We start from the raw sequence: 13339 nt of genomic DNA, 5'->3' as shown, positions 1-13339 counted from the left end.
TTAACATTTGTCTTCTTCTTTCTAAAACAAGGATTCAATGAAGTGACAGTGACAGTGACATATAAAAGTAACATAACAGGATGAACATTTTCTCTGAGTAACATGTTCATATCAATTTTCAGAGCAAACCACTAAATTGGAAAGATCTCAATAGAGACTGAAGCTTAATATAGTGGACATTTAATTGAAAAAGTAAATATTTGGCCTGCCTGTCAGATGCTAGATGCATTACGGTTTTAATTAGGAAAACATACAGAATGAAGGGCATCATTTTATGGATTTAGAGATAACAAGAGTGTCCACAAACAATATATTCAAGCATTGAAGTGGATGTGTTCATGAGAAAGGCCTGCAATTTCCTCAAATGTTTCAGTATAACTTGACAATTTCTATCTGAGGAAATTCATATATAACTGATTCAGGATAGTTTTATGCTGAAATAGTGTTGTGCATGACTTTTCTCAACCATATCATTGATGAAAGCCTTATTTACATAATTCCCCATACTAAACATCAACTCTCAGGAACTTATGGGATAATGCTTGGCCATGGGAGAAAAGTCGAAAGTCACTAGATGCTGGTATATCTTAGATCTTAAAAGATTGTCAGCAATTATATTCTGATTTTTTTTAAAGCAACAGTTTTTTGGGACCTGCATTATCGGCAAATAAAGTTCTTATTCTTAGTGTACCAAAATCTTCTGTGACACTTTCATACATTGGGAAGATTGAGACGAGATCATCCACTATTGTATCAAATGGTGGAACAGACTTGAGGGCTGAACTGCCCGCTCCTGTTTCTAGTTCTTACATTCTTATCTTCTTAAGTCTACACCTAATGGACGTCAAGTCTCCCTAAGTCTAAGAAAGGTTTTATCAATATCAAGTTTCAGACTGTTATATTGTTTTGCAAAGAGCTTGGATCATAAATAACTAATTACGTAAATAAGGCTTTCATCAATGATATGGTTGAGAAAAGTCTCCAAATAGAAATGTTAACGTGGATATGAAGGTTGAGGAAGCTTTTTTGAGATCAGGTTACAGGTTTCCCTCTAAATTCATGAATATCACAGGCAGAGATGCCTTGTATAATCTGCAATCTTTTCAGAGGAAGAGCAAGAAATAGAAACGATATGCACCTGTAGCAGAGAAAATGTTACTATTATTCACTATGCAGAACTCAGACTAAAGATCCACTTTGGGAGAGGTTAAGGCAACCTGGAAGATTTGTCTAACATGGAGCTGGAGGAAGAAATGTATAGTGTAATGCTTATTGTGAAAGATAATTCTGTTATGAATTTTAAAAAATTCTAAAAGGATTTAACCCATGGATACTGGGAGCAACTGTTCATTATGAGAGATGCAAATCTATTGAGAGTGCAATTATTTATTTATATAATTTTGAGTACAAGTCATCTACGAAAAGAAGACAATATACTTTAGTTTTGTTTTTAGTCATTTGCTACACTAAAGTTTTAAAACATGAAATCTTGATGTATCATTATTTTCAGCTGATTGGAAGTTTGAAACTTTTTTTGAAATTACTTTTTCTATTGGAATCATAAGAACTTGGTGGCCACATGTTGCAAGATATAAATGTAATCCATAAAAAAGGAAGAATATGAAAAATATCCTCATGTCACTGAGATGTCAGTTCAAATCCCACTGTCACAGTTAATAGAATTCAAATAATAAAGTTAAGAATTGAAAGCTATTGTCAATAATAAAATCATTGCTTTTCTGTGCAGTGCAATGGGCCAACTGGCTTCCTTCTGCATCATAAGACTTCTGTAATTCTGTGATAAACACAATCACTATTGGCAACAGAAAAATTAAGGTTGGCATGACATACCATATCAGCCTCTTTGTTATTTTCTTATTATCTAAATACAAACAATGATGAGTAATTTTGCAAGGGTTTTGTAACCAAATGAAAAAGCACTGAATTGTCAATTATTATTTCATTTATTTCATTTGAATAATGGAATTCAAGAATGTATGCATCAATAGTTTTGATTTGTAACTTTATAAAGATACTGTTTAGATTGGCATAACAGAGGAGTTAATTCAAAACCAGTAAGGGGGCATGCAATGTTTTATAATGCCCTCTTCTGGTTGGATGTTTTTTTCTCTTTTATGAACTGGCACTATTCCATTTTATACATTGATAGAAGTTGTTATTTAAAAGAATAAACACAAGCAAGATTTTACTTAAGCATGCATTCCTACAAATAGGAATTGTACACAGAAAGTAATTACACCTAATAAATTGTGTTATTTATACTTTTAGAACAAAAAATAATGGTCAAAAAGATAGTATGTTTCTCACTGAACTATTTTCAGTTCAGCTATTTTAACATAGTGCCAGTTAGTGCAGTAATACCTAAAATGAGTAAAACTTAAGCTCAATAATAACAGCATGATGCTCACGTTATCATCATAGTTTTATTGCTCTATCTGACCAGTTAAAGCATATATTCAGTAAATGTAAATTATCTCCATTGGGAATATATTGTAGGTTCTCTTCTTTAGCTCCCTCATTACACACGCTCATACATGCACAATATATTGAAAGAATGCAATTAGCATTTCTAGTCATTAGAAAACACATTAGCGATTGAAATGAAAATAAAGACAGTGCATAAAATAAACAGTTATTCTGCTAAGGCATAAATTACTCCATTGGTAAAAGTTCAAATTCCTCTTTCCATGTTAACTTAATGCTTGAAATTTATTTTTCCTAAAGTAAATTCATTTGCAGTTAACTTCAATTGCTTCAAAAATTTTACCCATACAATTACATTGCAAATTTGACAATTAATTTAATTCAAGAATTAATTTGAGAATTACAAGTATAAGGACATAAGGAAGCTACAAAAATATATAGTTAAATGAGTGATAGAAAATATGGAAAATGGGGAATGATAAGGGAAAATGTGAAATTGTCCATTTTAGCAGAATAAAATGGCAGAATAAAAAAAACTAAGTGCTAAGAGGTTGCAGAGCTTTGACATGCAGAAGGACCTGGCTGTCCTTTTCATGAAAACCAACAGACTGTTATTATTCATCACAAAGAGGAATGAATACAAAGGTAGGCATTGATGAGACTATAAACTAGAGTAATGTGCACATTATTGGTCACCTAACTTAAAGGATAGATGTAAATGCATTGGAGGCAGTTCACAGCAAGTTTACTGGACTAGCATCTGGAATGGCAGGTGGGGATTGGGGAGTGGAGAGCTGTCTAACAAGAAAATGTTAGACAGGTTAGACTTACATCCACTGGAGTTTAGAAAAGTAAAACATGATGAAAACATGCAAGATCCTGAGTAGTCTTGACAGAGTAGCTGGTAGAGTCTAGAATTAGGACACACTGTTTAAAAATCAAGGATCATCCATTTAAAACAGAGACAAGGTGAATGTTTTCTCTAAGAGGGTCATGTGTCTTTGGCACTCTCTATCTGAAAAGGTGGTTGAAGCACAGTCTTTGAATTTTTTTGTAAGACAGAAATAGATAGTTCCTTGTTAAGCAAGGGGATAAAAGGTCTTTCTCGGGGAATGGAAATTCAGATTTGAGGCTACAATCAGATCAGATATGATCATATTGATGGGGCAGATCTAAGGGGCTGAGTGACTTACATGTGCTCCTAATGTTTGTATTTAAAACTTCACTAGGCATACAACCATATTACTCTGAAAACACTCAATCCTGTCTGATCCTGGAAGCTAAGCAGATTCAGGTCTGGTCAGTACTTGGATAAGAAACTGCCTGCGAGTTCTATATACAGTATGCTTTAGGGGCCCTCTTGTGGTACAGTGGTGGTATCCCTATTCCTGGACTGGGAGGCCCAGTGCACCTATTCCAGAAGTGTGTAATAACATCTCTGAAGAAGTTGTTTAGAAAAATAGGCTAAATTAAAAAATAAAATTCACTGTTTATTTTTTATTATTTTTGAAATATAAGGTGGAAACAGTTAAGTCTGCCAGAGGATTTGAAAGGGAGGCAAGGGCACTTAATTGGTGAGGTGGCAAAAATCCAATTTTCCAATCACAGATTAAAATTATAGTGTGAAATTCTTGGAAGCTTTCATACAGGGGGCATTCCTGACCTCCTTCTGCATTCATTAGCTTGTCATGGATATTCATTACCACCTGAGCTTGCTGGAACTCCATTCACTGGTACCATCTTGTCAGGCAATAAACACGAAACATCCTTGGTCACAAACCTGATGGTATATAAGAGGCACAGACTGGCAGAATAGACCTCTGCCTCCAAGCTACTGTGAGTACAGGCTTTTTTTTAGTAATTTGGTTCCTTCATAACTGAGCAGTTCCTTTGAGTAACTGCTTACTGTGACGCCAGACTAGTCAAGCAGCTAATTTTTAAAAGTTCATTCACATGATGAGGGTGTTGCTTTCTGGGCCAGCACTTTTTGCCCATCCCTAATTGCCCAGAGGGAGTTGAGAGTCAGCCACATTGCTATGGGTCTGGAGTCACATGTAGGCCAGACCAGGTAAGAATGGCAGTTTCCTTCCCTGAAGGACATTAGTGAACCAGATGGGCTTTTACAACAATCGACAATGGATTCATGGTCATCATTAGACCCTGAATTCCAGATTTGTTTTTAACTGAATGCAAATTCCATCAGCTGCCTTGGCGGGTTTTGAACCCAGGTTCCTGGAACATTATCTGGGTCTCTGGATTAACAGTCCAACAATAATACTATTAGGCCATTCCCTGCCCATGACAAGTTTCAGTTATATGTAGCTTTGCACATTGTTCTTAAATGCTTATAGTGCTAAGGGGGAGGAAGTCTGACTGGGTCAACAAGTCTGCTCAGGTGAGACAGCCACACAAGATAATGCCAGAAAACCTGACTAAAATAGATAAGCTATGGTCAATCTGAAAGTGGGTTGTGACCAAAAGATTGAAATGAAGGTGGGTTAGGTAGAAAGAAACTGTAGGGATTGAAATTTGAAAGGGTGTGATGTTAGACATACTGAAGGGATCCTGAGGAATAGAGGGATGAAACTGGGATGCAGAGGGAAGAGTCACAATGATAGGGCAAGAGGGACAAGAAAAGATGGGAACTGCATATTTAAGGTGACTTCACCTGACAAAGGAGCAGCCATCTGAAAGTTTGTGATTTCAAATAAACCTGTTGGACTACAACCTGGTGTCTTGTGACTTCTGACTTTGTCCACCCCAGTCTAACACCAGCACCTTCAATCATATGTATTTCAACGTAGCATCTTTTGTGATGATACAATTCCCTGTTCCCGACATATAAAAGGTTTTCTTCAATCAGAACTTCTAAGTTGTAGCTATTAGTGGAACGATGTTCTACCACTAGCTAAGCAAAATAAGGCAACTGAGTAATGTCTAATTAGCTCTTGTGGACAGAATTTTCTTGTCTGTTGGATACAGCAATAGAAGCAGAATGAAGGAGAAACAACTGGGCAGATTTATCGCCAGAGGGACAATGTTTCAGTGAAAGCAGACCTCTAGTTTTTGTTCATTTTGTGACTGATGCTGTTAATCCATCTTTTCTTTGGAGGAATGAAGTCTGCAGGCTACAACCCTGGAATAGTAGAAAAAAGTTCCTCTACATGAAGTAATGGTTTTATGATAATGAGGAAAATTGAAGTTACTTTGCCAACTTTAAGTTAAAAAGGAATAAGGTGCTGGGATTATTCAGACAGTAGTTTCCTGACAGCTATGTGCTATATGACACAAACCTAGATATTAAAACTTCTGTAATTGCTTCTATTAGTGAAAACTAACAAAACTGCTTCAACTGTTATTCATAGAGAAGCTCATCCCAAACTCCCATTTGAAGAGATATTCTTCCTCATTTAACCTCACGGAGATGTTGCTCCTTTCTGCTCACCATTCACAAAGACATTCTCCACTTTCTACTTACAGTGTTCTGTTCTTGATCTTTTCCTCTCCATACCTGCCTTCTCTGCTCTCTGACTTTGTTACTTTGTCTTTGAGAGAGCATCCTCTGCTTCAGCCTGGAAATTCCTTATAAGAGCCTTCTGAAGTCCTATATAGACCTCGATAGCAGTGTCTTGCCTCGCCGTAAGTTGATCTGGAAGTTTTCTGTACCAAAGACAGGTTCAACAGATGGTTGGGGCCTTCGATTTATGAGATAGTAGAACCCACAACTTTTCTGAATCTCCAATCAAAACAAAGGGTGAAGTGTAGCCTTCCCACCCAAAGACCAACAAAGGCCCTCAAGTGTGGGCCTTATACCAGTGCTTCTGGTATTTAACCAGCTGTGTGTTAAGGAATCAGGTTACAGGAAGGCTACCTCAGAAAATCCAGTGGCCTACGAAAGATGGGGGTTCCCTTGCTCACAGGCACTGTTTGTGCGGACAATGGACATGACATAAGGAAGTGTGGTGGGGGGGGTCCACTGAAAAAGTAAACTAGAAGTAAAGGGGAAACTATGACATGAGACTGGCAGCTAATATAAAATAATGATAGTGGAATGTTTCAAGAGGGCATGGACTCACTGTTGAAATTCATGGTTCATGGCAGATAAAATTAAGTGCAGAAAGTATGAAGTGAGAGAGGGAACATAAATGGCACAATTCCAAAGGAATTGTAAGAAGATTCATGCTCATTCCATCTGCACACCACCCTCTGCCCCTTAGGTCCTTTTTAAATCTTTCCACTTTCAGTCTAAATCTATACTCTCTAGCTTTGGATTCCCCAAAACCAAGGAAAAGATCTTGTCTGTTTACCCTATCCATGCCCCTCATAATTTTATAAACCTCTATAAGGTCACCCCTCAGCCTCCGATGCTCCAGGGACAACAGCCCCAAACTATTCAGCCTCTTCCTGTAGCTCAAACCCTCCAACCCTAGCAACATCTTTGTCAGTCTTTTCTGAGCCCTTTCAAGTATCACAACGTTCCTGCAAGAGGGAGCTGCCAGAGTAGCTGGTGGAGGTTAGTACAATTACAACATTTAAAAAGCATCTGGACGGGTACATGAATAGGAAGGGTTTACAGGGATATGGGCTGAGTGCTGGCATATGGGTCTAGATTAGTTTGGAATATCTGGTCAGCACGTATGAGTTGGACCAAAGAGTCTGTTTCCATGCTGTACATCTCTTTGACCACGTTAGGTATATGTAAAACACTGAAGGTAAAACAGGACAGGTTTAGAAGTGGCTAAAAAGTACCCAAGGTTTTATAGACGCATGGAAGTAATTGGTTAATTTTCATAAAACACTGGTTTACACCATTTGGAGTTATGTGTAAAACATCTGCATCACACATCAGGAAAATGTGAAGGAATTATGGAGAGTACAGAAAATACTTACAAAAACACTTCCAGGGACAAGAAACATAAGTTACAGGGATAGATTACAGCACATGCAGAGCAAGCCCTGGAACACCGCTTCAACTATGAACGCCAGAGCAGCACATGGGGAAGCAGCCCTTGAGCAGCATGAGGGCATCGAGTCCCGGAGCGGCACGAGGGCATCGAGTCCCGGAGCGGCACGAGGGCATCGAGTCCCGGAGCGGCACGAGGGCAGCGAGTCCCGGAGCGGCACGAGGGCAGCGAGTCCCGGAGCGGCACGAGGGCAGCGAGTCCCGGAGCGGCACGAGGGCAGCGAGTCCCGGAGCGGCACGAGGGCAGCGAGTCCCGGAGCGGCACGAGGGCAGCGAGTCCCGGAGCGGCACGAGGGCAGCGAGTCCCGGAGCGGCACGAGGGCAGCGAGTCCCGGAGCGGCACGAGGGCAGCGAGTCCCGGAGCGGCACGAGGGCAGCGAGTCCCGGAGCGGCACGAGGGCAGCGAGTCCCGGAGCGGCACGAGGGCAGCGAGTCCCGGAGCGGCACGAGGGCAGCGAGTCCCGGAGCGGCACGAGGGCAGCGAGTCCCGGAGCGGCACGAGGGCAGCGAGTCCCGGAGCGGCACGAGGGCAGTGAGTCCTGGGCAGAGACTGGCATGGGGTGGCAGTCCTGGAACTTACCTTAGAGCAGCTGAGTGCTGCGATGGTGTAGACTGGGTTCTGGTGTGGACTGTCAGACCATGTGCTGAGTTGCTAAAATGTAACGATTATTTGAATTTTTTATTACCTGACTGTAATGTCAATACTTTAACGCTGTCTTGATTGTAAACTCTAATGCAACTACTTTTTATTCCTGTACCCAAAACTGTATCAAGGTACTTGTACCTAAAATGATGCCATAAGAGGCAGACATTGTCAAATATTTTCACTGTACTTCTGCAATTTGATTACACAGGATATTCTATTCTAATCTAAGTTGTGGTCATTCACCTTTGAGAAGAAATCTGATCATGATATTCAAAACATTGAGGGGTTTAGGGAGAGTAGGTAGTAAATGTATCCATTGGCAGAAAGATAAACGACCAGAGGTATTATTATAACATGATTAGCAAAAGACAGTGAGATGAGAAAAAACTTGAGTGGTTACATCTGCAATACACTGCCTGGGAGTGTGGTGGAGCCAGACTCAATTATCATTTTTAAAAGGGAATTGGATAAGCATCCAGAGAGAGAAAAAAATCAGTGCTACAAATAAAGTGCATGAAATGGGACCAGCACTCTTACAGAAAGACAGGACAGTCTCAACTGCCCATCTTTCTCTGTCTATGCTATTATTCCTTGGTAATTTAATATAAACGAATATTCAAACTCCATTGGAAGGAAGGTGCAAATTGCTACCATTTTGTGGAGTTACAAGGCTACTAAGAACTGTATCCATTTACAACCACAGAGCCTAATAAATTTCAGGTCAAATAAAATATCTTAACTAGCAGCTTTTGAACAGTTACTTATAATGAACTAACAGAGAAGTTTGAACAAAAATCAACTATCAGATGCAAGATGTTTTCTAATGAACCACTATCATTTTATCATGTTACACCTCATGGGTATTGAGAACTCAGCAATTTAATATAGCTTTTCAAGTAACTGCAAAGAGTTTTAAAGTCACCACTTTTCCTGAAAATAGGACCGTTAAAGGAAATTTTCAAAAAGTTCTTACTTCTGTTTAGTATCTACTTTATAATTTGTCCAAAACATTCTTATTAAGGCTTATTCATCACTGATAAAGATCAGTTCCTGTTTAAACTCAGCTTTCTAGCTGTCAAATTTGGGATGATCTACACACAGAGTTTCACTACATAAATCAATGGCAATGTTTTAATTGGTTCTGGGCTTTTGTCCTTCATGTCTCAGTCACAGATCTGTTGAAACACTCCCTAAAAGTGGAAGAGACAAGGATTTAATTGGTTTTGCTTACCAAATCCCTGTATGCATTTGTTTTACCAAATAATGCACATAAGAAAGAAACTGACACACAAGCTACATACTATACTTGCATATTGTTAACTGGATACAAAGCAGCCTGATGTGAATAAGCATATTGTAGCAATTATACTCCAAATCCTTATATTTGAATGATTACTTGCACAAGGTAGTATTGATACCAATGCAGAGTGGTTACATTGATGGTCAGACAGGGAGGCACTGGAATAAGATATGGAGGTGACTAGGCAAAGGCCTGCTTCTTAACATAGACACTTTGTGGATGTTGTCCAAAAGAAACACTGCTCTGGCTTCTTATAACTCCCCATACACTCCATACCAAACCATACCACCTGATGCCCCTCATAACCTTTACATCAGTCTATACTCGTGTGCACCTGTATGGACCCTCATTTCCTCCATTACAGCTAAGCCCCTCCATCTATCTCACACAATTCTTTCTAGGCCAACGTCGAAAGTGTAGTGCCAGGAGAATCAACGTTTTGAGCATAAACCCTTCATCAGGAATCCCGAAACATTGATTCTCCTGCTCCTCGGATGCTGCCTGACCTGCTCTGCTTTTCCAGCACCACACTCTCAACTCTGATCCCCAGCACCTGCAGTCCTCGCTATCTCCTAGTTTATAGGCCCATGCCTACTTTGTGTCATGCCAACCCATGCCTCATATCCAGTACATTTTGCAGTACTCTGCCAATTCACGAGGATGCACTATGGGAAGACTTTGCTGGTCCACATTAAACTCTGGCAGGACTTATACTCCTCTGGCAAACCTGCATATTATGCCAGCTCAATCCTGGAGAGCAAAATTAGCCTGCTTCTGATGCTTGAACTTGGATAGCCTGGAGAGCTGACTTGTAACCTACAATAAACATGTACTGAGAAACCTCGATTCTCCAAACGAAACAGATAGGGAGTATTTTGTTTGGATAATCAAATATTCGGATAACACAGTTTAGCCATGCATCGGGACCTGGAGATCCTGTTTGGATAATCTGAAATTCAGATAATCGATGTTCAGATAATCAAGGTTTCTCCGTATTTTGTAAATTAATATACTATTTATGGTTCAGAGGTTTATTCTGGATACTAAGGACTTAAGACTCCCAAATTATTGGTTATGCACAATATGTTTATTCACGCTCGAAAAGAAATTTACATTTTCAGATTTATGGCTCCTATGATGTAATGGTAGTGTCCCTACCTCTGGGCCAGGAGACTCCCTACTCCAGAGGTGTGTCATATCATTTCTAAACTCTGATTAGAAATATCTGTACTCATGCATCCAGGTATGCAAGATTACCTGTGCTTGTCCGAGAGTCAGAATAGAGGGAGTGATCATTATCTCCTTCTGGTCTCCAAATAACTTCCCAAATCATGAGTTAGCTAGCGATCATATTGGGGCACAGTTCCTTACACTTCACTTGGTGTTTGCTACTCAAATGATCTGCTCCAGGTAGGCCAAAGCTTCCTTCTAGAGCCTCAGACTGGCCAGTTGTCTCTTGACAGCCTCATCATGTTTTGATCATTTTCATAGCTAGAGATACAGATCGTGTAGTGGACTGGAAAGACAGTTCAAGTCCCACATACTCCAGAGATGTGTGATTACGTGTTTGAACAGGTTGCTTAGAAATACCTACACAGTCTGCTCTCTGGTCCTCTCACGACTAATGAAATGATAACTACATCTACAGCTACTTCTCAGTTTACAAATAACCAACCCGTTGGCACGCTTGTTACAAATTTAACCTTATCAATTGATTATTTAATTTTATCTAGAATGCAATCTTACTGGCTTTCATTCATCCAGTTCCTTTAACAATATCAGTTATACAACATTACTCACATTACAGGCTTGCAATCAAGACAACCTCATTTTAAATTTTAAAGATCATTTAAACTTCAATTATTGCAAACAGATTTCATGCTAGCCCTTCAAGTTTAATAGGATCAGTTAAATTATACAGTACAGATTTGTCATGTTCCGCACACACACCCCTTAGAGTCATAGAGATGTACAGCATAGAAACAGACCCTTCGATCCAACCTGTCCATGCCGACCAGATATCCGAACCCAATCTAGTCCCACCTATGTCCACTCTGACCTGAACATAGAGCATTTCCAACAAATGTCCCTCATTCCACAGCTTCTCAAATCTTGCAAAGTCCCCACCAGAGCACGTTAAAGGACCTTGCTGTTAATTCTGAATGCCACAACTATCTGACTGCTACAAGATTTCTGGGTGATATTTATATTGGATGACCTTTAGTTGATGTGTCCAACATTTAAAACATCTGTGCCACTGTCCTTTACCCCAACACAAATCACATGGCCTTACCAGTAACTCCACTGCTCAGTGTCAAACTTTGGCATCCTATTCAACCCTGAACAGAAAGTCTAATTGTCTATCTGCTCCATTGTTGCCTATTTCCATTTCCATAATATCCCCAAATTCAAGCTACAGAAAACTTTGCTGTCAATTTCTAGTCCCATCCTGAAACCACACCAATACATGTGTCCTCACTGACCTTTTCTGCCTCCTGATCATCAAAGTACACTAGATATTCTCAGAGCCATTTTATATTCTTGTTCACACCTAGAAATGTTGATAGGCTGTATTACATTAAATGAAGATAGCCTGTCTGCTCTCTAGAAAGCAGAGATTCATTTGCACCAGCATGTTGTTATGGTCACAGACAGCAAATCTGCACAGTAACAGGCAAAAAAAAAGCCCTTGAAGATGAGAAAAGTGTGGGATTTTATAGGGAGGTCCCTGGGTCATATGGCTGTTAATAATAAAACCTCATCATTCTGTGATCCTGATGAATAATGCTTCAATCGCTGCTTGATAAATCAGTAAGTGGAATGCTGACCGACATTTCTTGAGGCTGATTCAACTAAGGCACAAGTGTAAATATTTACAGCTGCTGTAAATTTGCCAGCTACGATTATCAACTCCCATGTGGAACAGTCTGTCTGTAGTTAAATCATAGCATCATTGTCTCATAATTAAATATAACCTGTGAAGGCAGTTTCCTTCCAATATCTTAAAGAAGATATGCTTCTGTCTTACTTCCTCCTGTCATCATTTTCTTTCTCCAACTTCAACAAAAGGGTGTTCATTGGAACAATTTCAATAAAAATTGACAAATAAATGCCTGGCAGACAAAACCTTCTATTTTAAACTTAAAATTGTTTGCCAAAAATGTCAAGATATAATTAAGCCAATGAAAATTAGCACTATAAATAGTGATCAGAAATGAATAAATGTAACTTTATTGTAGATAATTTCAGACGAGAGCAGCCCCACTTTTACATGATGATGTCCTATCAGGTTGAGTCATTTTGTCAAGTATGAGTGACTCAGAATGGCAGAGTCCTGGTCTCAACTCAGGATTTCACAAAACATGCCCTGAGAGGGAAGAGTGCATTCCTAGATGAGTCTAGATTTCAGCCTATCAGAATACTAGTTTAAAGAGCTGGTGTTTCTACAAATCACCCCAGTGTCTATTCTATCATGGCAACAGGAATAAAACTTAAATCTCAGAGGTAAGAACCAAAAAAACTGCAAATGCTGTAAATCAGAAACAAAAACAGGAAAAGGTCTGGCAGTATCTGTGGAGAAAAATCAGAGTTAATCAGAGTTGCGGGTTGAGCGATCCTTCCTCAGTACTGCCAGACCTGCCGAGCTTTTCCAGTAATTTCTGTTTTTAATCTCAGAGGTAGTTGGCAACAGCAGATTGAGGTTTCTGAACATTGCATAGAATAGAGAACGATCGAAGAGCAATGCAAAGAGTAACAAAAGGACACTCTTTCTTTGTAACAAGGGTCCAAACTGATTTGCCTCAAAACAATTAAAATACTTAATATCATGCACTGCATTGAGAACATTTATATTGTTGACAATCTTTATCCAATTTGAAGAAACTAAGTACAATAAAAGAAAAATGCCACTCTATGCACCAGATGTATAAAACCTAATTTTAGATCATTTTCAATTATTTATAGTTCTTGTTATTTCAGAACATAC

General features: G+C 39.2%; 1 protein-coding gene across 1 annotated transcript in view; it reads right to left on the bottom strand.

Annotated features, from left to right (window-relative positions):
- The window catches only part of lrriq1 (leucine-rich repeats and IQ motif containing 1), a 183768-nt gene that overhangs the window by 127006 nt on the left and 43423 nt on the right, over window positions 1-13339 (bottom strand). The window lies entirely within an intron of this gene.

The sequence above is a fragment of the Chiloscyllium punctatum genome, chromosome 32, assembly GCF_047496795.1.
Source record: "Chiloscyllium punctatum isolate Juve2018m chromosome 32, sChiPun1.3, whole genome shotgun sequence".
Taxonomy (NCBI): Eukaryota; Metazoa; Chordata; class Chondrichthyes; order Orectolobiformes; family Hemiscylliidae; genus Chiloscyllium; species Chiloscyllium punctatum.
Note: the sequence above shows the minus strand (reverse complement) of the source record. Positions and strands in the feature narration are given on the sequence as shown.